The sequence below is a fragment of the Grampus griseus genome (genome assembly GCF_964374135.1).
Source record: "Grampus griseus genome assembly, chromosome: 9".
NCBI lineage: Eukaryota > Metazoa > Chordata > Mammalia > Artiodactyla > Delphinidae > Grampus > Grampus griseus.
This window is the reverse complement of record NC_139003.1, coordinates 32,810,581-32,836,210: the sequence shown is the minus strand read 5'-3', so window position 1 is coordinate 32,836,210 and position 25,630 is coordinate 32,810,581. Positions and strand designations below refer to the sequence as shown.

Genomic DNA, 25,630 nt, shown 5'->3' with positions numbered 1-25,630 from the left:
GCACGAGACAGACGGACACGTGCAGGGGCGGGCGGACGAGAGCACGAGTCGGGTCTCCTGGCCGTTCCTCCCGGCTGGACGCGCCCGGGCCGCCGCGGGCCGCGCGCGCCGATGCCCGGCTGAGTCACGGCCCGGGCAGCGCGCGGGTGGGAAGGGGCGGAGGGAACGCGGGTGGGAAGGGGCGGAGGGAGCACGGCCGGCGGGAGGACGGGGCGTTCGGCTGGGCCCGGCCACAGGTGACCCGGAGGCTCTCGTCGCCCCCGGCGCCCACAGCGCTTTGTGACCAGATGCGAAGCCCAGCGGAGGGCGCGAGCCAGATGCGGGGCGACAGCTGACTTGCTGAGAAGAGGCAGGGAGGCGCGGAGCGCGCGGGTGGTCCTTACGCGGTTGATCCCTACGCGGTTGATCCCTGCCCGGTTGACGTCTCCTCCGCCGGCTCCTGGGCGCCGCAAGGTAAAAACTACAGCCCCTTTCGTATCCTGCACCCCGTCTTTCGCCCCTGCCCTTCTGCTCTTTGTTCCCCTAAGAGACCTGACTGCTGTTCCAGAGGGCAAGACCCGGGAGGTGGGCGAGAGTTTAGGGGCTTCAGAAACTAAAGAGCTGTGGCCCCAGGGGCGAGGTCGAAACTAGAATGGGGCTTTTCGTTTTAGGGGGTTGCTTCTGACAGCCACCTGTGTGACTCAGGAGAGGGGCGCAGGGGTGGGCGATGGTGTATGACTGTTATGGCCCAGCAAGTTTCAAGGCTGTGATCTGACTCAAAAGTGATCCGGTCACCCTGACGGAGGGTGATGTGGCCAGCAAGCTTCGAGCCAGCAGTTTCCTTGTTCCCATCCTTGCTTTATATCTGTATTACGTGGGGCCCCTTCCAAGGGGCAGGTGTTTCTGTGAGGGTCTGAATTCTTAATTTCTGGCAAATACACAGGGCTTGTTGTGACCTATCGTTTTCAATCTTACCTTATCTCTCTGCTGGGGCTCTGTGGAGGACATCTGTCTTATTAGGTGAAATAGATTAGAACCAGAGGTCGGGCAATCTGGCTACGACTGTTACTGACCCAATAATTAAAGCACGAACGAAAGAATTTTCACAGACTATCTACAATGCAGAATTTACTCCAAAGTACTCTCATTTCATACCTTTTATGTTTTAAAAGAGCCATTTACTAATTTGGCAGTTGGAGAGAGTTCCTGTGGCTCATGCATGAATAGTTCTGCCCAGTGTGTTTTACCTTATCACAGTTTTATGTGTAAAGGAGTCCTGGGGCAGAATGAAATATTGTCAACTCTCTTAGGCAAAATAATCAGGATACTTTAATTGCCAAGTTAAGACGGTCGGTGAATATGAGAGGATTGTAAAAACTGACGTTGGAGAGAATATAGACTATCTGGACCCTCTCCTGAATTTTAAGAACACTGTTCACATTTTGTAGAGTTGGGTGGAGGTTTATTTTGTCATTTCCATCAGGCAGACACATGCACATTGCCATGCAAATGGATTCAGAAAAACATTTTCCTTTACAGCTAAACTATTATAGCTGACTAATGAATTTTTTCTGCATGAAGATGATCTGAAAATGATGTACATCACGTTTCTCTGTGCCTCTAGGACATAAATTGTGCTTTTATGTAAACTGTAAGTGGTGCTTGGATTATTTACAGGTACATAGTTTTTCTTTCTAGCTCCAAGCTTATTGGGCTTTGTTTTAACATGTAAACTTCCATAATGGAACAGAAAGTGAGGTGCTTTGGTTCCAATTGTAGACTGCAAGTCTGTGGTGTATTCAGTGTTCATTCTTTTTGAGTTGCTGAATAATACAAGTAAAATTTACATCACTCATAAGAAATTTTTGTAGTACCAAAAATGTGGCTGATTGCCTATAAAATTTACTGGTGTTTTAAAAATTCTGTTCAGGTTTCAAACTTAACAGTGCATAAACCTATAGTTATTAACCTAAATATATTTTGATTTTAACATAATGGAATTTATGGCATTTAGAAGATGATCTGCTGACTACTGGTTTTTCAAAGATTGCTTTACTCTTAATACATCACAGTAGAGGTTTACATTAGATGTACTTTCCATGACTTCAGAATTAGTGGTTGAGGTTTATCTGAATGATAAAGATGTATAAGATTAACCATAGCCAGTTAGTATGAAAGTTTGTAACTAATATTTTCATGACTTTTAAACCTATGATAAAAGAAAAATGACACTTTTCTAAGCAGCAGAAAAACCCTTATCTTATAAATCCCTTTTAAGACTATGACCCACTATAATCTTGAAATTCTTTAAAATTTGTTCCAAGGAGAATTAGACTAAGAAATACATTTCAAAAATCAATTTCCTTAGCTGTTGGTTAAAAAAGAAAATAAATAGTCCAAAATAGCATTAGTCTGATTTTCCTTTTGCACGTCTATATGATAGCCTCAAATAAACTTTTTCTCAAATGTGGTCATCTCAAAACAAAGTGAATAATTCAAAAGGGCTAACATTCTCTCAGGACACACACCTTTCTCTAAGTGGCTGCACTAGTGCCTATAGTGACACACCCATGTTGAGTAACAGTTCCCTACAAACTCAGAGCACCTCTCATCTCTCTGCCCCCTTCCCCCTCATCTCTTCCCCTTGGTTTGGTCAGAGCTGCTTCCAAGCTTTCTGTGCCCCCATTTCTTCCCTCTAATTTCATGTTTTCTTCACTGTCATTAGTCTCACCAGAATCATCTACGCTTTCCTTTCCCATCATCCCCAATATTTTTCTTGAGCTGCTATGTTTGTTCATGGGATACTGAATTTCCTAATTGTGTTACCTTAAGGGGAGAAAATATGCAGAAACTCAAGTGCCAGGGAGTTTACCTCACTGGTGTATGTTGAAACTGGTGTCTTTGACTCTGAGCCCTCAGGGCAGAGTTTCTTCATGGGCTTTGCTCAGTGCAAAACAAATAGTCACCTCTTAGTAATAAATGATAGATATACTAACTAATGTCAATTCAGGATCACTTTGATTCCCTATTCTTAACAGAGTTGCTGCCAGGCCCACATTTGCTTCAGCAAAAATAGCTAAGAACTGTAGGTTAAACATCATATGTGTCTGGTACTAGAGGAACATTTTTAGAAAGGAAGAAGCGAAATATCCGCCTTTGAAGAATTAGATATTCAGATAAATAAATCTCGTGCAAAATGGAATCAAGGTCAGTAATTGTTACAAAAGAGTGACAGCCTTGGACACCATCCCACTTGCTATTAAATAATAGAAATTTTTTTTAAATCAAAAGATTGGAACTTAACTCTTAAAATTTTGAAGCTGCTTCTGAGTATATCATCTTTCTGATACTGCAACAACCTTACAGAATAGGCAAGGCTGGTTTCACTATCTTAACCTCCCCATGTTATAGAAGGGAACCTGTGCATGAGCCTAGCCCCCATGCTGTCTCAACAGCACCACAGCCTCTGCCCAGCCATCAAGGAAGTTTAACTCTTTGAAGCATTTTGCACTGAGGCGTACATTGGGATCCTTAGGTTAGTGATAAATGATGACTGTAACATTTCTAGTCTCCGGAGTTTTTCTCACCTTCTGTTTCTCCAGTTCTCTTTTTCTCCCTTTCTCTTTTTGTAGTAAAGCATACCAAGAAAAAGCTCCATTCATATGTGTGGGGCATTCTCCTATTATCAGATTAAGAGCTGTGAGTAATTTTGTAATCTACCCTTCTATCAGAAAGCGCATTCTCAGATATCTCTTCAGCTGTGTTTAACAGTTTAGTATATTCCCCTTGGGATTTGTTTCAATAAAAACATCCAGTAAAATCTGACTACTTTGCTTTTCAAGGGACAAAATGAAGAATGTGTTTTTATAAGCTGTAAAATATAATTGAGAGAAAAATCACTCGTGTGGCATTTGTAACAGGAGGTGTGAGTACAGTGAAATTAAAAAAAAAAATGAACTGGCTAATTGCATACCCAAGTATACATGTTTCTCCTGTGATTGTATAAATTTGTGCAAGTATACAGGTTACTCCTGTTGTTTTAAATTTCTATGATAAATTATGTAGCTATAGGGCAAATAGAAATTATATAAAAGTTTATGAGCCATATAGATTATATAATGGTCCATAGGATTTGAAATGTATTTATTCTAATATAACAAAGGATTATTAGGAAATCTGGCCCAAGCAATTATGAAAAATGGTCAGAGAATCACAGGTTCTAGTGAAAGCCAGGTTCCTGTACTCTAAGAATGTGACTAAGGATTTAGGCATTCAGGGTAGTTTGTTATGCACCTACTAGGCGTGATTCTAGACTCTGGCAATGCAGCAGAGAATAAAACAGACAAAAGTCTCTGGCCTTATGGTGCTCTGTTCTATAATGAGGAAGGCAAACAGTAAATAAAAGCACGTAAATAAGATGTATGTGAAGTAATGAGAGCTATCAGGAAGCATAAAGTGGAAAGAGGAGTACGGACTGTCAAGGCTAAGAGGGAATAATGGGCTGGTGACTGAAAAATTCAGTAGTGGGGTCAGAGAAGGCCTTAATTCAAAGGTGGCCTTTGAGCTAGAACCTGAAGGAGATGAAAGAATAAGGCAGAGCTTCTCCTTCGCATTCCTTGGGAGTGTCATTCTCATATTTTATCTCTGGAATTGTGCAATGCATAGCCTGCACAACTGTATGTGGAGTCCCTGGTCTTTTATGGGAAGTACCTGGACAGTGCCTGCCATACTTCATTACAGTCTCTAAGGTGAAGATGAAGGCGAGGCCCACATCCCTTGGTTTGAGGGCAATGAAAGAAAAGAACCATGGAATTTTCTTGCATTTACCTGGTCCCATCCCCACACCCCATCCTTGATCAGGGAAATTGCTCCATTCAGACAATTTTCCTTCTTATTTTCTACACAATGACCCTGACCCAGTGGAATTTGTTGAGACTAATACCCATGGCTTTGTCACAGATCGCTTTCATAGTATAAATCTGGAGACGGCAAAGGAGACAATTGCTGATGGTTTACAGCTTCTGTCTGCTGTGTACTTCTTTGCCTTCTCTCTCTCTCCTTCCTTTTCCCTTTCCAGTGTTAAACCACTGTGTTGGATTTTCTTCTTCTTTTCTTTCTTCCCCCTATGCCTTTTCTATATCCTGTATGAAGATTTGCAAACAGGTAACCTAAATGAGTAAAACTAACCAAAAACTGGGACCAAAAACCTGCTCAGAAAAAGTCCTACCTAAGGGGGAGCAGCCACTGCTTGGCATCATCAGAGTTGCCGTGAGGCTCAGTGAGTGGCACGGGCCCATGTGGTGGTGTCTTTCAGCTTTTCAGAAGCTAGAAATCTCTCAATTTTAACATGTTGACTCAGCATCTTTAAAATTGTTTGAGCTAGAGAGACAAAATATTTGCAGGCCAGATTTACAGTCTTGGCCACAACTATACCTGCCAAGTGGTCCCCTGTTTCACCCGCAGGTGCTGTTTAATTCAGCATCAGGCACAGCCCAAAAGCCCCAGGACTGCTTCTGAAAAGTATTTTATCTTGTAGAGTTCTCAGCCTTTTTTCCTCACTGGAAAATTCATCATCTATTGGCACATACTTATTTTCCTAAACCCATCAACCCACATACGTTCTATCAAACTCTGTATATTTCTAAACTATAAGAGTAATGTAGTCATTTCATTCTTAAACTGCAGCAATAATTTCCTGAAATCTAAATTCATCATAACTTTATATGTAGATTTCCTATTTCATTTCCAGGTTCTCATTCAGAATAAACTCTCCGTTTAGAATGCTGGTGCTTTCTCTGTTTTGTTTTGATTTCTAAGAGCTGCCTGGACTTCACCAGTTGTTATTCCTCCACCACTGAAATTCAAAACGTGCACTGTGTTGGTTTTGAGTACCCTTTAAAAGCCATTAGATCAGTGTTGCAGTCTATTTTTCCAAAGGAATAAAAGCTCACAGGTTGTGCACTAACTTGTTTCCTTTAATCCTAAAAACTCGGTGAAATACCCAGGCTAGCGGCCTTCCGGAAAGCCATTGTGTTAGAACGGAAGATCATGTACTGTATTTCTTCCTACTATTTTAAATGCAAATATAATAATATGTCATGAAACAGTGCACATATTAAGATCAGTGGCCTTTTCCTGTTTTCAAATTATCTCTTGTTCTCTGATAGCTGGAAATCTGAACCTAGCACCTAGAATCTCAGGTCCAATTTTAAAGTTGTATGTTAAAAAAAAACATAATTGACTTGGAGGAATTAAAATGTACTCCAGGTGTTTGATAAGACCATGGGTTGTTTCTGGTTTTTAATATTTCATTGAAAATATCAAGAAGAGCATTCAGAGCTAGAGACCTGTGAAGTAATGTAGTCTTCACAAATGAGAGAGGTGGAGTAAATTTGTTGAGCAGAAGGCAGGTTGTCTCCTTTGAGGCCTAATCATGTGGGAAAGTAAAACCCAGCCAAGTTTTAGGTCCATAAGACAGCTCAAACTATCTTTAAAAATAAATTTTGGCTTTTTGGGGACTAATGTGTGTTTAGACCAACATTTTACCTCTTAAAATTTAAACCTAGGGGTCTTTTAAAGGAAATTTAATCCATGTGTTTTTGATTCACTAAATCCTAAATCATTACCCATAAACTGTATGTCTCTCTAAGCTCTTTGATGTCTAAGAAATCTTTGAAACCATGTAAGGCCCCTTTTGTTCCAGAAAAATAGGAAGTTGGTTTTTGTTAAGGGTTAGTAAACAGCATCTTCAAAAATCTGAGTTAGGTCTAAAATCCTGCAACCATAACAAAATGGATGTTTGAATGAGTACTAATGCATTTTTCTGATGCAATGTGAAAAATGTAAGTACTTTTAAGGACCTTGCTCACTATTGGTATTCCATTGTAATCCTTATTAACCCCAAGGAAATTATTTTGGAACAACTCCTCTTTCTATTATAATATAAAGTCCAAATGTTTATCATTTTATCCTGGCACACAGTAGGTACTCAGTAAATATTTTGTTAAATGTTAAATGAATGACTTCTTCTTCTGCCCAGAACCTTCCAGCTAATGTCATCTTTTTATTCAGTATCAGTATCCATCTGTCATGTCTTGGAATGAGATCTATTCTGAGTCAGTGACCTGGTTCAACAAATTTTAAAAATAAGCCATCTAACTAAATATATGACATTTATTGAAATTCATTCTGTACCATGACACAACAGCCTTGCAAACAGTGCTGAAAATAGGAAGGAATTTCTAGACTAATTTGATTAAATATTCAGTTGTTACCATATGCTTTCTAAAAATTGATTTTTTTTTCCCTTTTACTGTTCCTGCCATCCTTCCTCCCACCTTGACATGCTTACTGATTGAAAGCTTTGCACAGAAAAGGGCAGGTCATTTGTATCTATAAGCAAGAGCAGCAAGTTCAAACAGGCTTGGAAAACATAATGATATAATCATAAGTTGCCATAATATAGGAGGGGAGAGAGAGGTACTCAACAATAATAGTGGTGTTGGGTTTTGCTCCAAATTACATAGATGACACATCTTTGAACTCTATCGTGTGGGGGGAAAAAAAACACCTTCTTACTGTAGTTAGATTTCCTGTTTGTGAGTGTGTATTTTGTGGTAACTAGACTTCCCATATAGACTTGAAATAAATATGTAGCTTTAAGTGCAATTGAAATCCACATGATTAGAGTACTGAAGGCTATGGAGACAGCAACTCCTCTCTAAAAGAAAGTAGTATTTAGAAGGCATAGAAGGCATGGTCATTGACATTTTCCTTGATATCATGTTGTGAATTTCTAACAACTCATCACATTTTGTCCCCAGAAAACCTTTCCTGATCAAAAGTGTGTTGTTTCTTTATGACACTGAGGTGCCAGAATTTTTCAATTTTTTATATGTTGGTGGGAACAAAAAGGAAAATTGTGCTATTATGGTCTTGAAATGGAGGTTTTCTTAGGTGAATCTGAAAGTTTGCTGCTGAATACATATATTATTATTAAAACTTGTTTTGAAATTTAATTGTAGATAGCACTGTATAAGGAGTAACTTATTTATGTAGTTTTCACATGCTTAATTTCAATTTCAGTGGTTGACCAAACCATCAGTAATAATTATATATCCATGTGTTTGTACACATTTACATTTAGAGAATTTTTTAAACTCTAATTAAAAGGTCTCACAACTTGATAAATGAGCAGTCAAATGCCTCTGTACATTTGGAAAATGTACAGAGTATTCCAATGTATTTGTACATTTGGCAAAATGTAATTCAATTTAAGACATTTTTCTGATAACTCTCATGCTACAAATATAGGAAGTAGATAATGAAGGAGAAGACCTGCAGGTTTTGCCAGGATAATGGGTCAGCAAGGTTAAAGGAATGGAGAGGTGGGTGGATACGCTTAAGGGTCATGGATTTGGGTGCATTGCAAGTCATGAAGAGAGTGTCCCATTAGGAATCAGGCTGCCACCTTCCAAATAGGAAAAAGGCTGGTCAAAACTGAGTGGGGAATCAAGGGAAAGCTCACAGGAAAATGGTAGGCACATGATAAGCAAAGTCGAAGCCTCCTCCAACTCTGTCACAGGTGGTTTGATTCTGGGAGAAACTAGGCTATCATCTACCCATTTCTAAATCAGCCCTCTTAGTCTATCCTACCCTTAGCTACCAGTAAGAATAGCAGGAATATGTAGCAGAAAAAGAGGGACTTCTATTCTGAGTGTCAGAGGCGTGTCCTATGCACTCTTTTAGCTACTCAAAAACACTGTAAATGAAATTCCGTGTTCTCAGAAGGAATCACAGTATTAAAAGAAAAACCCAGGGCTTCCCTGGTGGCGCAGTTGTTGAGAGTCCGCCTGCCGATGCAGGGGACGTGGGTTCGTGCCTCTGTCCGGGAGGATCCCACATGCCGCGGAGCGGCTGGGCCCGTGGGCCGTGGCCGCTGGGCTTGCGCGTCCGGAGCCTGGGCTCCGCAACGGGAGAGGCCACGGCAGTGAGAGGCCCGCGTACCGCAAAAAAAGAAAAACCCAGGTTACAAATGTTTTATACCATTTTCATGACTAAAATTTTCTAGCATATCAGGGCATTATAATCCATTTGTTACTGTTGGGATCAAAAGTTATGGCCCTTAAAACTATATCAATAATTATTTTCCATTGGGATATCATCTGCAGTGTATGTATATTAGCTTTTCTTGGGGATATTATCTTGAGACCATTTCTTTGGGTCTTGATTGTACAGAGTTCATGCTTTAGTGTGCGTAAGAATTGTACTTCTCATGTTCTAAACTTATACAGTAGTCTAAAGAGTTAAGGAAAGCTTATATCAGGGCCTGCCTTCACTTCCTGTCTTTTTGCTACTCTGAGAGTCTTAGGTGAGCAGCTGTCATCTGATTCTGGCCTCACATTCAGGCAGAATCCCTCCAGCTCCTGCTGAAGGGCACACTGTCCAAACTGAGCTCGTGGCCTGACCACTCTCTAGTTAAGATAAAGACAGCAGACAAATAGAATCATTCAGGGCCTGTGTGAAACTTTGGACCTAAAATATTACCCTAGCTGTTTTTTTTTAACTGAGAGTATAAGTGTACAGTAAAATATTTTAAGTTCTATTGAATTATATAAAGAAGCAATCAAAGCAAAGGTTGTTGACAGAAGAAAGCTTTCTCCTAACAGAAATGAATATGCATTTTGGACTTCTTAAAATTCACTTTCTGTCATGTCAAAATTAAGATACTTCTAAATTTTATTTCAGTCTCACTAACACACATTTGGATTGTTCATTGAAATTTGTACGTCAAGGTCCAATGACTTTAAACATTCTTATAGTCTTCAAATAGCTTACCAAAAAGTTGTTCTTTAAATCACCAGAAAAGTGCAGATAAATCCCCAGTTTCATTAATGACAATGAAAGGCGACAGCTCTTGAATCTATGTCATAACTTGATTAATTGCTTTCCAAATGTTATTAAAGATTCTAAATGAATAACAAGACTTGTATTTAGGATCAAGGCTCCCTCACAATTCCTAAATGGGTTTTAATTTTCAGACTTAGATAATTATTATATCTGATTCATTTCTTTAACATCTTTAGACTGTTGGTCTTATTGAAAAGAGAACAGAGTATCTGTTTCAATATGTTTTTCTTTTCCCTGAAGTTATTCCTTACAGATTTCAATAATAATGGTTTTGAAATAAAAATAATCAAATGCTGGCATTTCCTCTTAATAAACGTTCATAGATCTGATGAATTAATAAACATTACAAAGAATTCACTACAGAGGTTATGATTATGGGACCATTTAATCCCCAAATCTGCCATGCTGACTGTTTAGATACTCAATGAAAATGAGCATTGTGCATTAGGATGAGTATTATCTCAAGAGAACTTTATTCTTGTTTTGGTCATTGCCCATTTTGGCCAATTCATAGCACCTGCTTCTCTTACCAGCAAATCTGTTTACTTGTCTCTAGTCTCATTTTTACCCTTTCCCACCACAATGATTACAAACTTCCACTATTCCCTCAAGCTCTTGAATCTCATTGGCTCCCCTTCTTCTCAGTGTAGTATCTTCCCTCATAGTTTAGAGAGCAAACAGAAGCCTGAATAGTTTCTATGTCACCCGTTATTACTTCCTTGCTTCTCTGTCAAATGATGAAATGGTCTTTTCAGCCTATGGTTTTGATCCCATTCTTCCCCACATCTTCCAACACCTTGCTCCATCTATCCCACCTTCCCTACCAATCCCTCTCATCTTTAAAATCTCCATCGCCTTTTTTCATTCAGCCCTTACTCAACTTGCTGCTTCTAGAAAGAAACACACACCCTGAGAAGATCCTTAATATACAGTTACCTTAAGTATTCACTGCTATTTCTGCCTTATCCTTTAAATAAAGAATTCTTGAAGATCACTATCTCATTTTTTCTACTATCATTCATTCTTTAACTTATTCAACTCAAGCAGTCTCTTCCCCACTCCCAAGAAAATATCCTCACTCTAATCACTGGAAACCTCATTGCCAAATCTGACAGACACTTCTGTTATCCCACTTGACCCCTCTATGAGATTTGACACTATACATCTTGCTTTTTCATTCTTGAAATTTCTCAAGCTTCTGAAATACCACTCAAACCTTTCCTTCAGCCTTTAGATATAAAGTTTAGATTCTGGTCTTTAGGGTTCCATCTGAATCCCTCCTTTCTCTTACTGAACATGCCCATGGGTGATCTCATTTACCTCCATGACTTCAAATACACTAATGGACCAATGGTTCACCAATTGCTATCTCTAACTCCCTCTTCTCTCTAAATCACTGTGCCCATGTTGTTAGTCACCTTAAAGACACTGCCACTTGAATGACCAACAGACACTCAGTTATTAACTGAACTATTATTTTTGCCCAAAACTCTTCTCTGCCTACTTTCCTTACTTTTGTTTATTATACCCAAGGTAGACATTTTTTAGCCATCTTTGATTTCTCAGTCTCCTCAATGGTCAGTATTGATGTTGCATCATTGTCACATAAATTTCTAATCTAGTCCTTTCTTTCTGTTATATCCATACTGCCAGAGTTTTTATTCAGGATCATTCTTTCATTTATTAATTCATTCCATTATCTATTCTTCAACAAATTCTTACCAAGTGCCATGTAATGGCAGTATGCCAGGGGCTAAAGATGGAGCTTATAGTCTAGTGGGAAGTATGAATAAGTAAATTACAACACAACATTATAAAGTCTAGATAAGGCGGAGGCAGGTTTGATGTATGAGCACATGGGAGAGTTCCTAAACCCTTCCTAGAGGGCAAGAGAAGCATTGGAGAAGGCTTCCTAGAAGAAATGTTCCCTAAGATGAGACTTGAAGAGAGAGTAAGAGTTAACCAGGTGAAGGTGAGGGCAGAGGTGTTCCATGAAGAGGGATCTATGTGTTGAAACCCAGAGTGGAAGAACACATGGCTTGCTTCAACAACTTAAAGAAGGACAGGGTGGCTGGAGCCTAGATTTCTAGGGAGGAGATGGCAAGTGGCAAGGCTGGAGAATTAGGCAGAAGCCAAATCATGCATGGCTTTTAAGCTGTGCTAAGGAGTTGAACTGTTTTTAAACATAAAAATAACATAATCAGATTGTCTTTTTAAAAAGATATCTCTGTTACGTTGGGGAATGGATGATCAGGGACAAGAATGGAGAGGGAAGACCAGGTAAGAAGCTGTTGTAATAATCCAGGTAAGAAGTGATACCGCCCTGGGGATGGATGCAGGTGGACATATTTAAAAGACCTGTAGGTGGGAGTCAAGCATGATGTCTTGGAAATGTGGGAAATGTTCGGCACCAAGATAGGATATGGAATGGGAGAACAAGTTTCATAGGAGTAGACGGAGGTGCCAGACGGTATACCCAACTGCTCCTTCTTGGTCACCCTGCTCTCCCCAGCCTGTTGGCGTCAGTGAGCCCTAGCACGCGGTTCTCCTCTCTTCATTCCCTACACTCCTTTCCTTGGTGGTTTCATCCAGTCTCATGGCTTTCATACCATTGATATGCAGACAACTTCCTAATTTAAACTCCAGGACTCAAATATCCAACTGCAAAGTAAACATCTCCATTTAGATGTCTAAAAAGTATGTCAAACATGAACAAAACTACTGATCTTCACACATCTCTGCCAAACTTGCTCCACCCTCCAGCTCCTTTGTAACTGGCAGAACCATTCTCCCTGTTACAAAAGCCAAAATCCTTGGCATATTCTTGACTCCTTTTTTTCCTCACACACCTCATCTCCATATCCATCTGCAGATCCTTTTAGCTGCGTTCAAAATATAACCAGAATTCAGCCACCTCTCATCACTTATTCCTTCCTCTTGGCCTAGGCCACTGCCATCATTTACCTACACTATTAACAGCAGCCTCCCAACTCCCAAACAGCCTCACTTCTCCATTTTAGCCCTATCCCAGCCCCCTGCCACCAGCAATCTCCCACACCCACTCAAGGTGATTCCATTCAAGTATAATCAATCCCTTGCTCAACACTCTGCAGTGGCTTCATATTTCACTCCAATAAAGGCCAAGGTCTCACAGTGGCCTACAAGGCCCTGCCTGATCCGATTCTTTGTCTTCTCTGATCTCATCTTCTAATCACCAAGGTCCAGGCTTACTGGCCCCATTGCTGTGCTTCAGACACACCAGGCAGAGCTGTATTTAGATGGCTAAGTCCGCTCTTCCTCCAACTCTTTACTTAAAAGGCAACTTCCCAGTTTTTCTTTTTTTTTTTAACTTCTTTATTGGAGTATAATTGCTTTGCAAGGTTGTGTTGGTTTCTGCTTTATAACAAAGTGAATCAGTTTTACATATACATATGTCCCCATGTCTGTTCCCTCTTGCGTCTCCCTCCCTCCCACCCTTCATATCCCACCCCTCTGGGTGGTCACAAAGCACTGAGCTGATCTCCCTGTGCTATGCGGCTGCTTCCCACTAGCTGTCTATTTTACATTTGGTACTATATATAAGTCCATGCCACTCTCTCACTTTGTCTCAGCTTACCCGTCCCCTCCCTGTATCCTCAAGTCCATTCTCTAGTAGGTCTCTGTCTTTATGCCCGTCTTGCCCCTAGGTTCTTTATGACATTTTTTTTTCAGATTCCATATATATGTGTTAGCATACGGTATTTGTTTTTCTCTTTCTGACCTACTTCACTCTGTATGACAGACTCTAGGTCCACCCACCTCACTATAAATAACTCAATTTCGTTTCTTTTTATGACTAAGTAATATTTCATTGTATATATCTGCCACATCTTCTTTATCCATTCATCTGTTGATGGACACTTAGGTTGCTTCCATGTCCTGACTATTGTAAATAGAGCTGCAATGAACATTTTGGTACATGACTCTTTTTGAATTATGGTTTTCTCAGGGTATATGCCCAGTAGTGGGATTGCTGGTCGTATGGTAGTTCTATTTTTAGTTTTTTAAGAAACCTCCATACTGTTCTCCATATGGCTGTATCAATTTACATTCCCACCAACAGTGCAAGAGGGTTCCCTTTTCTCCACACCCTCTCCAGCATTTATTGTTTGTAGATTTTTTGATGATGGCCATTCGAACAGGTGTGAGATGATATCTAATTGTCGTTTTGATTTGCATTTCTCTAATGATTAATGATGTTGAGCATTCTTTCCTGTGTTTGTTGCCAATCTGTATATCTTTGGAGAAATGTCTATTTAGGTCTTCTGCCCATTTTTGGACTGGGTTGTTTGTTGTTTTGATATTGAGCTGCATGAGCTGCTTGTAAATTTTGGAGATTAATCCTTTGTCAGTTGCTTCATTTGCAAATATTTTCTCCCATTCTGAGGGTTGTCTTTTCGTCTTGTTTATGGTTTCCTTTGCTATGCAAAAGCTTTTATATTTCATTAGGTCCCATTTGTTTATTTTTCTTTTTATTTCCATTTCTCTAAGAGGTGGAGCAAAAAGGATCTTGCTGTGATTTATGTCATAGAGTGTTCTGCCTCTGTTTTCCTCTAAGAGTTTGATAGTGTCTGCCCTTACATTTAGGTCTCTAATCCATTTTGAGTTTATTTTTGTGTATGGTGTTAGGGAGTGTTCTAATTTCATTCTTTTACATGTAGCTGTCCAGTTTTCCCAGAACCACTTATTGAAGAGGCTGTCTTTTCTCCACTGCATATTCTTGCCTCCTTTGTCAAGGATGAGGTGACCATATGTGCATGGGTTTATCTCTAGGCTTTTTATACTGTTCCCTTGATCTGTATTTCTGTTTTTGTGCCAGTACCATACTCTCTTGATTACTGTAGCTTTGTAGTATAGTCAGAAGTCAGGGAGCCTGATTCCTCCAGCTCCGTTTTTCTTTCTCAAGATTGCTTTGGCTTTTCGGGGTCTTTTGTGTTTCCATACCAATTGTGAAATTTTTTGTTCTAGTTCTATGAAAAATGCTGCTGGTAGTTTGATAGGGATTGCATTGAATCTATAGATTGCTTTGGGTAGTATAGTCATTTTCACAATGTTGATTCTTCCAATCCAAGAACATGGAATATCTCTCTATCTATTTGTATCATCTTTAATTTCTTTCATCAGTGTCTTATAATTTTCAGCATACAGGTCTCTTGTCTCCTTAGGTATGTTTATTCCTAGATATTTTATTCTTTTTGTTGCAGTGGTAAATGGGAGTGTTTTCTTAATTTCACTTTCAGATTTTTCATCATTAGTGTATAGGAATGCAAGAGATTTCTGTGCATTAATGTTGTATCCTGCTACTTTACCAAATGCATTGATTAGCTCTAGTAGTTTTCTGGTAGCACCTTTAGGATTCTCTATGTATAGTATCATGTCATCTGCAAACAGTGACAGGTTTACTTCTTCTTTTCCAATTTGGATTCCTTTTATTTCTTTTTCTTGCCTGATTGCTGTGGCTAAAACTTCCAAAATTATGGTGAATAATAGTGGAGAGAGTGGGCAACGTTGTCTTTCCTGATCTTAGTGGAAATGGTTTCAGTTTTTCACCATTGAGGACAACGTTGGCTGTGGGTTTGCCATATATGGCCTTTATTATGTTGAGGAAAGTTCCTTCTATGCCTACTTTCTGCAGGGTTTTTATCATAAATGGATGTTGAATTTTGTCCAAAGCTTTCTCTGCATCTATTGAGATGATCATATGTTTTTTCTCCTTCAATTTGTTAATATGGTGTATCACATTGATTGATTTGCCTACATTGAAGAATCTTTGCATTCCTGGGATAAACCCCACTTGATCATGGTGTATGATCCTTTTAATGTGCTGTTGGATTCTGTTTGCTAGTATTTTCTTGAGGATTTTTGCATCTATGTTCATCAGTGGTACTGGCCTGTAGTTTTCTTTCTTTGTGACATCTTTGTCTGGTTTTGGTATCAGGGTGATGGTGGCCTCGTAGAATGAGTTTGGGAGTGTTTCTCCCTCTGCTATATCTTGTAAGAGTTTGAGAAGATAGGTGTTAGCTCTTCCCTAAATGTTTGATAGGATTTGGCTGTGAAGCCATCTGGTCCTGGGCTTTTTTGTTTGTTGGAAGAATTTTAATCACAGTTTCAATTTCAGTGCTTTTGATTGGTCTGTTCATATTTTCTATTTCTTCCTGGTTCAGTCTCAGATGGTTGTGCATTTCTAAGAATTTGTCAATTTCTTCCAGATTGTCCATTTTATTGGCATATAGTTGCTTGTAGTAATCTCTCATGATCCTTTGTATTTCTACAGTGTCAGTTGTTACTTATCCTTTATCATTTCTAATTCTGTTGATTTGAGTCTTCTCCCTTTTTTTTCTGATGAGTCTGGCTAATGGTTTATCAATTTTGTTTATCTTCTCAAAGAACCAGCTTTTAGTTTTATTGATCTTTGCTATCGTTTTCTTCATTTCTTTCTGACCTGATCTTTATGATTTTTTTCCTTCCGTTAACTGTGGAGTTTTTTTGTTCTGCTTTCTATAATTGCTTTTGGTGTAAGGTTAGGTTATTTATTTGAGATGTTTCTTGTTTCTTAAGGTAGGATTGTATTGCTATAAACTTCCCTCTTAGAACTGCTTTTGCTGCATCCCATAGGTTTTGGGTCATCCTGTTTTCCTTGTCATTTTTTCTAGGTATTTTTTTATTTCTTCAGTGATCTCTTGGTTATTAAGTAGTGTGTTGTTTAGCCTCCATGTGTTTGTATTTTTTACAGATTCTTTCCTGTAATTGATATCTAGTCTCATAGCGTTGTGGTTGGAAAAGATACTTGATACAATTTCAATTTTCTTAAATTTACCAAGGCTTGATTTGTGACCCAAGATATGAGCTATCCTGGAGAATGTTCCATGAGCACTTGAGAAGAATGTGTATTCTGTTGTTTTTGGATGGAATGTGCTATAGATATCAATTAAGTCCATCTTGTTTAATGTATCATTTAAAGCTTGTGTTTCCTTATTTATTTTCATTTTGGATGATCTGTCCATTGGTGAAAGTAGGGTGTTAAAGTCCCCTACTATACTTGTGTTACTGTCGATTTCCCCTTTTATGGCTGTTAGTATTTGCCTTACGTATTGAGGTGCTCCTATGTTGGGTGCATAAATATGTACAATTGTTATATCTTCTTCTTGGATTGGTCCCTTGATCATTATGTAATGTCCATCTTTGTCTCTTGTAATAGTCTTTATTTTAAAGTCTGTTTTGTCTAATATGAGAATTGCTACTCCAACTTTCTTTTGATTTCCATTTGCACGGAATATCTTTTTCCATCCCTTCACTTTCAGTCTGTATGTGTCCCTAGGTCTGAAGTGGGTCTCTTGTAGACAGCATATATACGGGTCTTGTTTATGTATCCATTCAGCCAGTCTATGTCTTTTGGTTGGACCATTTAATCCATTTACATTTAAGGTAATTATCGATATGTATATTCTTTTTTTTTTTTTTTTTTTTCTGTGGTATGCGGGCCTCTCACTGTTGTGGCCTCTCCCGTTGCGGAGCACAGACTCCGGATGGCAGGCTCAGTGGCCATGGCTCACGGGCCCAGCCGCTCCACGGCATGTGGGATCTTCCCGGACCCGGGCACGAACCCGTGTCCCCTGCATCGGCAGGCGGACTCTCAACCACTGCGCCACCAGGGAAGCCTGATATGTATATTCTTATTACCATTTTATTAATTGCTTTGGGTTTGTTATTGTAGGTCTTTTCCTTCTCTTGTGTTTTCTGCCTAGACAGGTTCCTTTAGCATTTGTTGTAAAGCTGGTTTGGTGGTGCTGAATTCTCTTAGCTTTTGCTTGTCTGTAAATGTTTTAATTTCTCCATCAAATCTGAATGAGATCCTTTCTGGGTAGAGTAATCTTGGCTGTAGGTTTTTCTCCTTCATCACTTTAAATATGTACTGCCACTCCCTTCTGGCTTGCAGAATTTCTGCTGAAAGATCAGCTGTTAACCTTATGGGGATTCCCTTGTGTGTTATTTGTTTTTGCCTTGCTGCTTTTAATATTTTTTCTTTGTATTTAATTTTTGATAGTTTGATTAATATGTGTCTTGGCATGTTTCTCCTTGGATGTATCCTGTATGGGACTCTCTGTGCTTCCTGGACTTGATTAACTATTTCCTTTCCCATATTAGGGATGTTTTCAACTATAATCTCTTCAAATATTTTCTCAGTTCCTTTCTTTTTCTCTTTTTCTTCTGGGACCCCTATAATCGAATGTTGGTGCGTTTAATGTTTTCCCAAAGGTCTCTGAGACTGTCCTGAATTCTTTTCATTCTTTTTTGTTTATTCTGCTCTGCAGTAGTTATTTCCATTATTTTATCCTCCAGGTCACTTATCCATTCTTCTGCCTCAGTTATTCTGCTATTGATCCCTTCTAGAGAATTTTTAATTTCATTTATTGTGTTGTTCATCACTGTTTGTTTGCTATTTAGTTCTTCTAGGTCCTTGTTAAACGTTTCTTGTATTTTCTCCATTCTATTTCCAAGATTTTGGATCATCTTTACTATCATTATTCTGAATTCTTTTACAGGTAGACTGCCTAGTTCCTCTTCATTTGTTAGGTCTCGTGGGTTTTTATCTTACTCCTTCATCTGCTGTGTGTTTTTCTGTCTTCTCATTTTGCTTAACTTACTCTGTTTGGGGTCTCCGTTTCACAGACTGCAGGTTCGTAGTTCGCGTTGTTTTTGGTGTCTGTCCCCAGTAGCTAAGCTTGGTTCAGTGGGTTGTGTAGGCTTCCTGGTGGAGGGGACTAGTGCCTGTTTTCTGGTGGATGAGGCTGGATCTTGTCTTTCTGGTGGGCAGGTCCACGTTTGGTGGTGAGTTTTGGAGTATCTGTGGCCTTATGATTTTATACTGCCTCTTTGCTAATGGATGGGGTTGTGTTCCTGTCTTGCTAGTTGTTTGGCATAGGGTGTCCAGCACTGTAGCGTTGTTGAGTGAAGCTGGGTCTTTGTGTTGAGATGGAGATCTCTGGGAGAGCTTTTGCTGTTTGATATTACTTGGAGCTGGGAGGTCTCTTGTGGACCAGTGTCCTGAACTTGGCTCTCCCACCTCAGAGGCACAGCCCTGACGCCTGGCTGGAGCGCCAAGAGCCTGTCATCCACATGGCTCAGAATAAAAGGGAGGAAAAAAAAGAAACAAAGTAGAATATAAAGTAAAATAAAATAACGTTATTAAAATAAAAAGTAATTATTAAAAAATGTTTTAAGTAATAAAAAAAAAGAAAGTGGAGAGCAACCAAACCAACAAAGAAAACCACCAATGATAACAAGTGCTAAAAACTATACTAAAAACAAACAAAAAAAAAGCGGACTGACAGAACCCTAGGACAAATGTTCAAAGCAAAGCTATACAGACAAAATCACACACAGAAGCATACACATACTCACAAAAAGAGGAAAAGGGGGGGAAAAATATATATATATATCATTGCTCCCAAAGTCCACCACCTCAATTTGGGATGACTCGTTGTCTATTCAGGTATTCCACAGATGCAGGGTACATCAATTTGTTTGTGGAGATTTAATCCGCTGCTCCTGAGGCTACTGGGAGAAATTTCCCTTTCTCTTCTTTGTTTGCACAGCTCCTGGGGTTCAGCTTTGGATTTGGACCCGCGTCTGCATGTAGGTCGCCTGAGGGTGTCTGTTCTTCCCTCAGACAGGACGGGGTTAAAGGAGCAGCTGATTCGGGGACTCTGGCTCACTCAGGCCGCGGGGGAGGGAGGGGTACGGATGCGGGGCGAGCCTGCGGCGGCAGAGGCAGGCGTGACATTGCACCAGCCTGAGGCGTGCCGTGCGTTCTCCCGGGGAAGTTGTCCCTGGATCATGGGACCCTGGCAGTGGCAGGCTGCACAGACTCCCGGGAGGGGAGGTGTGATCTGTGCTTGCACACAGGTTTCTTGGTGGCGGCAGCAGCAGCCTTAGTGTCTCATGCCCATCTCGGGTCTGTGCTGATAGCCGCGGCTCGCGCCCTTCTCTGGAGCTCCTTAACGCGTGCTCTTAATCTCCTCTCCTCGTACACCAGGAAACAAAGAGGCAAGAAGAAGTCTCTTGCCTCTTCGGCAGGTCCAGACTTTATCCCGGACTCCCTCCCGGCTAGCCGTGGCGCACTAGCCTCCTTCAGGCTGTGTTCATGCAGCCACCCCCAGTCCTCTCCCTGAGATCTGACCTCCGAAGCCCGAGCCTCAGCTCCCAGCCCCCGCCTGCCCCGGCGGGTGAGCAGACAAGCCTCTCGGGCCGGTGAGTGCTGGTCGGCACTGATCCTCTGTGCGGGAATCTCTCCGCTTTGCCTTCCGCACTCCTGTTGCTGCGCTCTCCTCCGTGGCTTCGAAGCTTCCCGCAGTCTCTGCCCGCCCTCGAAGGGGCTTCCTAGTGTGTGGAAACCTTTCCTCCTTCCCAGCTCCCTCCCAGAGGTTCAGGTTCCATCCCTATTCTTTTGTCTCTGTTTATTCTTTTTCTTTTGCCCTACCCAGGTACGTGGGGAGTTTCTTGCCTTTTGGGAGGTCTGAGGTCTTCTGCCAGCGTTCAGTAGGTGTTCTGTAGGAGTTGTTCCACATGTAGATGTATTTCTGATGTATTTGTGGGGAGGAAGGTGATCTCCATGTCTTTCTCTTCCACCATCTTGAAGCTCCTCCCCCTTCCCAGTTTTTCAAAGTTACAGACCTCTTCCACCACCTCCCCTCCAGGCACTCTTGATCCCCCAATGCTGCTTTTTTTTTTTTTTTTTTTTTTGCCTGTAACACTCATCAACTTCTTTTTTTTCACATTCTGAAACTTCTTTATTTGTTGAGGACAGTTAACAAATAGAATAAATACTTTTCACATGGAGCCCTGCATTTTTTCCAACATTTACTTATCAACGTCTAATATAGTACAGGATTGACTTAATTGTTTTATGTATTTGTTGTCTGGAGCACCTGCTACAGAGTAAGTTCCACAACAGCAGGAATGTTTGTTTTGTTTACTGGTGTACCCCCAAGCACCTTGCACATATTAGCTCCTCAATAAATATTTGTCAAATTTAGTCTTGAATAGCTGTTGAACATACAAAATTGATGCTTGAGAGATGGATTTCTGGACTCTCTGGAGCTAAAGAGATGAGGATGCAGATCTGGGAGTCTTCACTCTATTGTAAGTCTTCATCCTCTAGTGCCTGGAAGATTCAGTGACCTTCCGTTATGTCTTCTGGCCTGTAGCTCCTTTCCCCTCCAGTCCACTCACCACACTGTCATCAAAGGTGTCTAATATATAGTTATAAGTATTCTGGTTTCCGTGTCCTGATTAAAACCTCCCAGGGACTCTCCACTACTGAAAGAGTACAGGCCCCTCAATAGGATGCATAAGACTTTCTGTGATATGCCCCAGCCTAACCTTCTGGCTTCATCCGCACCCAGCCCAGCCCACATAGCCTCTGTGCCAGTTACATCTTCCTGACCAGCCCTGCACATTCTCCCCAAGGTGCCTGCATGTATGGTCTCTCAGTCCAGAGAGTCTGTCCCGTCTCCACTGTGCCTGAGCAACTCCAGCTTATCCTGCAAGTAATATCTTCACTTTGGGATACTACTTGGCCCTGCCTCTGTCTGCTGTAGTTAACTCTCCTTCCCTGTATTCCTCCAGAGATGTACACCCATCTGGAGTTCACAACTAGAGGGCAATGTGCCAGGAGGCTGGGACTGCCAACCAGTGGGCAGCACCTGTATGGTTAAAAAGTTTTTTAATGCCTTGCTCTCTTTTCTCTCTTTCTCTCTCTCCCTAAAACACACACACACACACACACACACACACACACACACACACACACACACACACACACACACACACACACACACACACACACACACACCCTGGATTATTTTTCCTTGAATTGATCCATTATATAAATGCAGTCCTGAGCACAGTTGTTTTTAAGTTGTCCTAACCTTTTAGTTTATCAATTTTTCAAGGATGCAGAGTTTTAGATATTGGATTCTGTACTTATTTTTCTGTACTGCTCTGTTTTTATGAGGATAACTTTGCTTGGTGTTCTTTATTCATTTTAAAGTATTTAAGATTTTTGTAGAAAGTTTTATTTGGTTCTTTTATTCTCTGATTACATATTGATCTCAACGTCGTGATATTTATGTGCTTTTAATTTTTCTCTCAACACTGTTAGAATTGCATTATGTTTACCCAAGGAATCCACATCTATACAAAATATGGCCAGTTTTGTTATTTCTTCCATTCATACTATTTTCATGATTTCTAAAAGTTTTTTTTTCTACTTTGCTTGAAAAGAAAACATCATATACTGACAAAATTCACCTTGAAAAGGGTCCCTAGTTCACTTCACTGCCAGAGAGTCTACTAGTTAACTTTGATTTCAAAGAAAAGTTCTCAGATGTGAGCAAAATAAAATTCAGCCACACCCTAAGAGCTAGGTGCAAATAGTGTTAGAGGAGAATGCCCCCCTTGCTTGACCACTCCATATTTCAGGGTCACAGCCTGCCCTTTGGCATCCTCATGTGTCTCCTCTTTTTCTCTCTTTCCCTGGATGCTGATTTCTCTTTCTTTACGTGACAGCGGCCATGACACGAATGGGGTCCACTAACCACCAGCATTTCTCTGCAGCCATTTGATTTCTGCTTTGGGTAACACCAGAGGAGATTGATCAGTTATATAAACTCAATCCTGAGCACAGTTCTTCCCATTTGAAATTCACCGTGCCTTATGCCGAGGACATTTTCAAACACTGAGGGAGGGAAATGTCGGATTTATTAATGAGTGATGTACCGGCTTCCTCTCTGTGTCTCCCTTTTGTGGTTCACATTCTGACCATTCAGTCAGGTTTATCCTGTTCAAACCCTGTATTTGAATGCAACTGGAAGAGGTTGCTAGGCTTTTTTTCATTTTTATTTTAATTTGTGTAGTTAGAAAAATGTTTCTCAAATGTGATTTGTGGATTCATGTTATTCAGGGTTCCTGGATTAATTGAATAAAACCTGGTAGCACTTCTACACGATCTGAATTATAAAATTACATCTATCCATTAGGCTGAAAGATATTTTTAAATAGTTTTATAGGATTTCAAGAATCTTAGCACTTTCTTAACATTGAAAGTTCAATCTTCACATTTTCAAGGGCAGTGAAACATTCTTATCTGATCTACGGCTTATTAATGGGACAAAAGCCTGTCCATCAATCAAGACTGACAGTTCAATGTATTTTCTGAACAGGACTTCTTACAATATGCACAATGATAAAACAAATGTCCATTTATTCTTATTTCCCAGAAGTTGAATACTTTCAGCCATTCTTAAAAGGACAAAGATATTTACTAACAGATTATGACTGTGTGAGGGATAATCTTGAGAATATAATGAAATTCTGTTGTTTTCATCTTTACTGTTACCATATCAGAGTTGGACAATTATCTTGATCATGTTTGACAACTAGAAAATGCATGTTGGCTTTTTCTTGTGCTATGATTCAGTCATTTTCAACTTTTAAAATGTTTATTGGAAGAAGGGATACAATATTTGATAAGAATCTGAATAAGAGCACTATTTAGGTTTCCCTCAAAGAAGCAACATTTGTATAATAATCAAGAGTAATTGTTTAGAGGAGCTGCTAAAACAATATTTATAACACATGAAAATTATTTTTGTACCATGTTTAACTTGTTTTCTCCTATAGTGACCTATATATGAATTTTAATAAGCTTTTTATTATAAATAAAGTATACATATTAATATAAGAATACTTTTTCTGTTTCAGAAATTAATGTCAGTGACAGGTTGCCGTATACACTATAACTTTTCTCTACAAGCACACAAATCTTTTCCTTGATTTTTAGTAGAAAAAAAAAATCTTCCTTTTACATAGTTGTACCTTCACATGGTATTTAAAACCACCTGTTAGGAACAGGTTACCCTGATAATCACTTTGAAAGCAGCATGTTTTAGACACACAGCATCAAAACAGCAACAACAACGACAAAAAAAAACGTATGCAGTTTTGCAACATACATGTGCTACAAAAACCTTAAAAATACAGTTCTACTCCAACAGATAAATAAGTTTGGCCAAAATATTTTCAATCTAAGTTCTGTTAGTAAAAAGGGTGATTATTCCCTTATTTTTCTCCATTTGCTTACAACTCATAATGTCATATTATATACATTCATGGGACATATTTATACTAAAAAAATTACTCATTGTTTATCTGAAATTCAAATTTAACTGAGCATCCTATATATTCATTTCCTAAACCTCAGTGGGGGCATGGGTTTGCTCTTCTTTAAAGAGGTAAAGTAATGGTTCCTTATCTGTTCTTCGTTAGTGTGGAAGGCCCTTACCATGTCTTGGAGGACAATTTTTTTTAAAATTTTATTTATTTTTTTAACATCTTTATTGGAGTATAATTGCTTTACAATGGTGTATTAGTTTCTGCTTTATAACAAAGTGAATCAGCTATACATACACATATATCCCCATATCTCTTGGAGGATAATTTAAGAAGGGCTTCAGGAACTTGAAACAGCTTTAGAGGAAAACCACAAGATGGCCAAAGGGTGGGAGAATAAGAAATAACACTATTTAAACTGTAGATGAGAGGCCCAAGGTGATGAAATAGCAAGTATTTGGAGTGGGCTCACATAGTGGACTGTGCCAAGTTCCTCATTTTTGATGAAGGTACGCAGAAACTGGCTAAGACACAACTTAGGAGGGTAAGCATAATAGCTACATTTATTGGATGCCAGTGTATGCTGCATAATTGAATGCCAGTGTCCCACAATTCATCTCTAACACTCCTGGCCAACCCACAGATGTGTACCATTATTATCCCCATGTTTTAGATGAAGAAACTGACACTCAGAGTCAGAAGGTAGGTAAATGGTAAAGCCCAGATTCACATCACATCAGAGTGTGATGACACCAAGGCCCATGCTCTCTCCACTACACCCACCTGTTCTCCAGAAGGCTTATGAGTTATTGGGAACAATGTTGTTAAGCAAACTAGTCTGTAAATATTAGGCATAAGATTAACTCATGGGTATTTTGAATCATTTAAATGTGGTCATATAAATGAGCAGTTGTGTGGGCTGAAAAACCCTGAAGACTTCTTCTGTCCTTTTGACTTACTGTTAGAAATCATTGTCAAGGTAGTGTCTGTCTACATTAGAAGGGATTTTTGACATGTATTGTTTTATCTTTCTAAAGTCAGCTTAGGTTTTTTTTCATTTTTTGTGTTTTTTGCGGTAGGCGGGCCTCTCACTGTTGTGGCCTCTCCTGTTGCGGAGCACGGCCTCCGGACGTGCAGGCTCAGAGGCCATGGCTCACGGGCCCAGCCACTGCACAGCATGTGGGATCTTCCCGGACCGGGGCACGAACCCGTGTCCCCTGCATCGGCAGGCGGACTCTCAACCACTGCGCCACCAGGGAAGCCCAGCTTAGGTTTTTTGATGATAATAACACTAAGTGTTAAAGCTTTAGGCCTAGGAATCAAATGTCGAACAAGGCATGTTTTAAAATTTGCTTTCTCGACAGCCCAGTAGATCTGTCACTTTTCAATTTAGGTTACATATTTAGATTTTTAGCATTTATCTTGCTATGTTCAAATCCGCAGATTGTATACTTTTTGAGGGTAGAAACTCTCAGTATTTAGACAAGGGCATGGTATGCAATGGGAGCTCACAAATATTTGATTAATATTG

At 39.9% G+C, this 25,630-nt stretch overlaps 1 protein-coding gene across 2 annotated transcripts in view; it reads left to right on the top strand.

Moving 5' to 3' along the window:
* The first annotated feature begins 234 nt into the window (after nucleotides 1-234).
* The window catches only part of MET (MET proto-oncogene, receptor tyrosine kinase), a 128,349-nt gene continuing 102,953 nt past the window's right edge, over nucleotides 235-25,630 (top strand). For both annotated transcript variants that reach the window (XM_082661474.1, XM_082661475.1), the window contains exon 1: nucleotides 235-453. The gene's annotated coding sequence lies outside the window, so the exon portion shown is untranslated. The remainder of the gene's footprint in view (nucleotides 454-25,630) is intronic.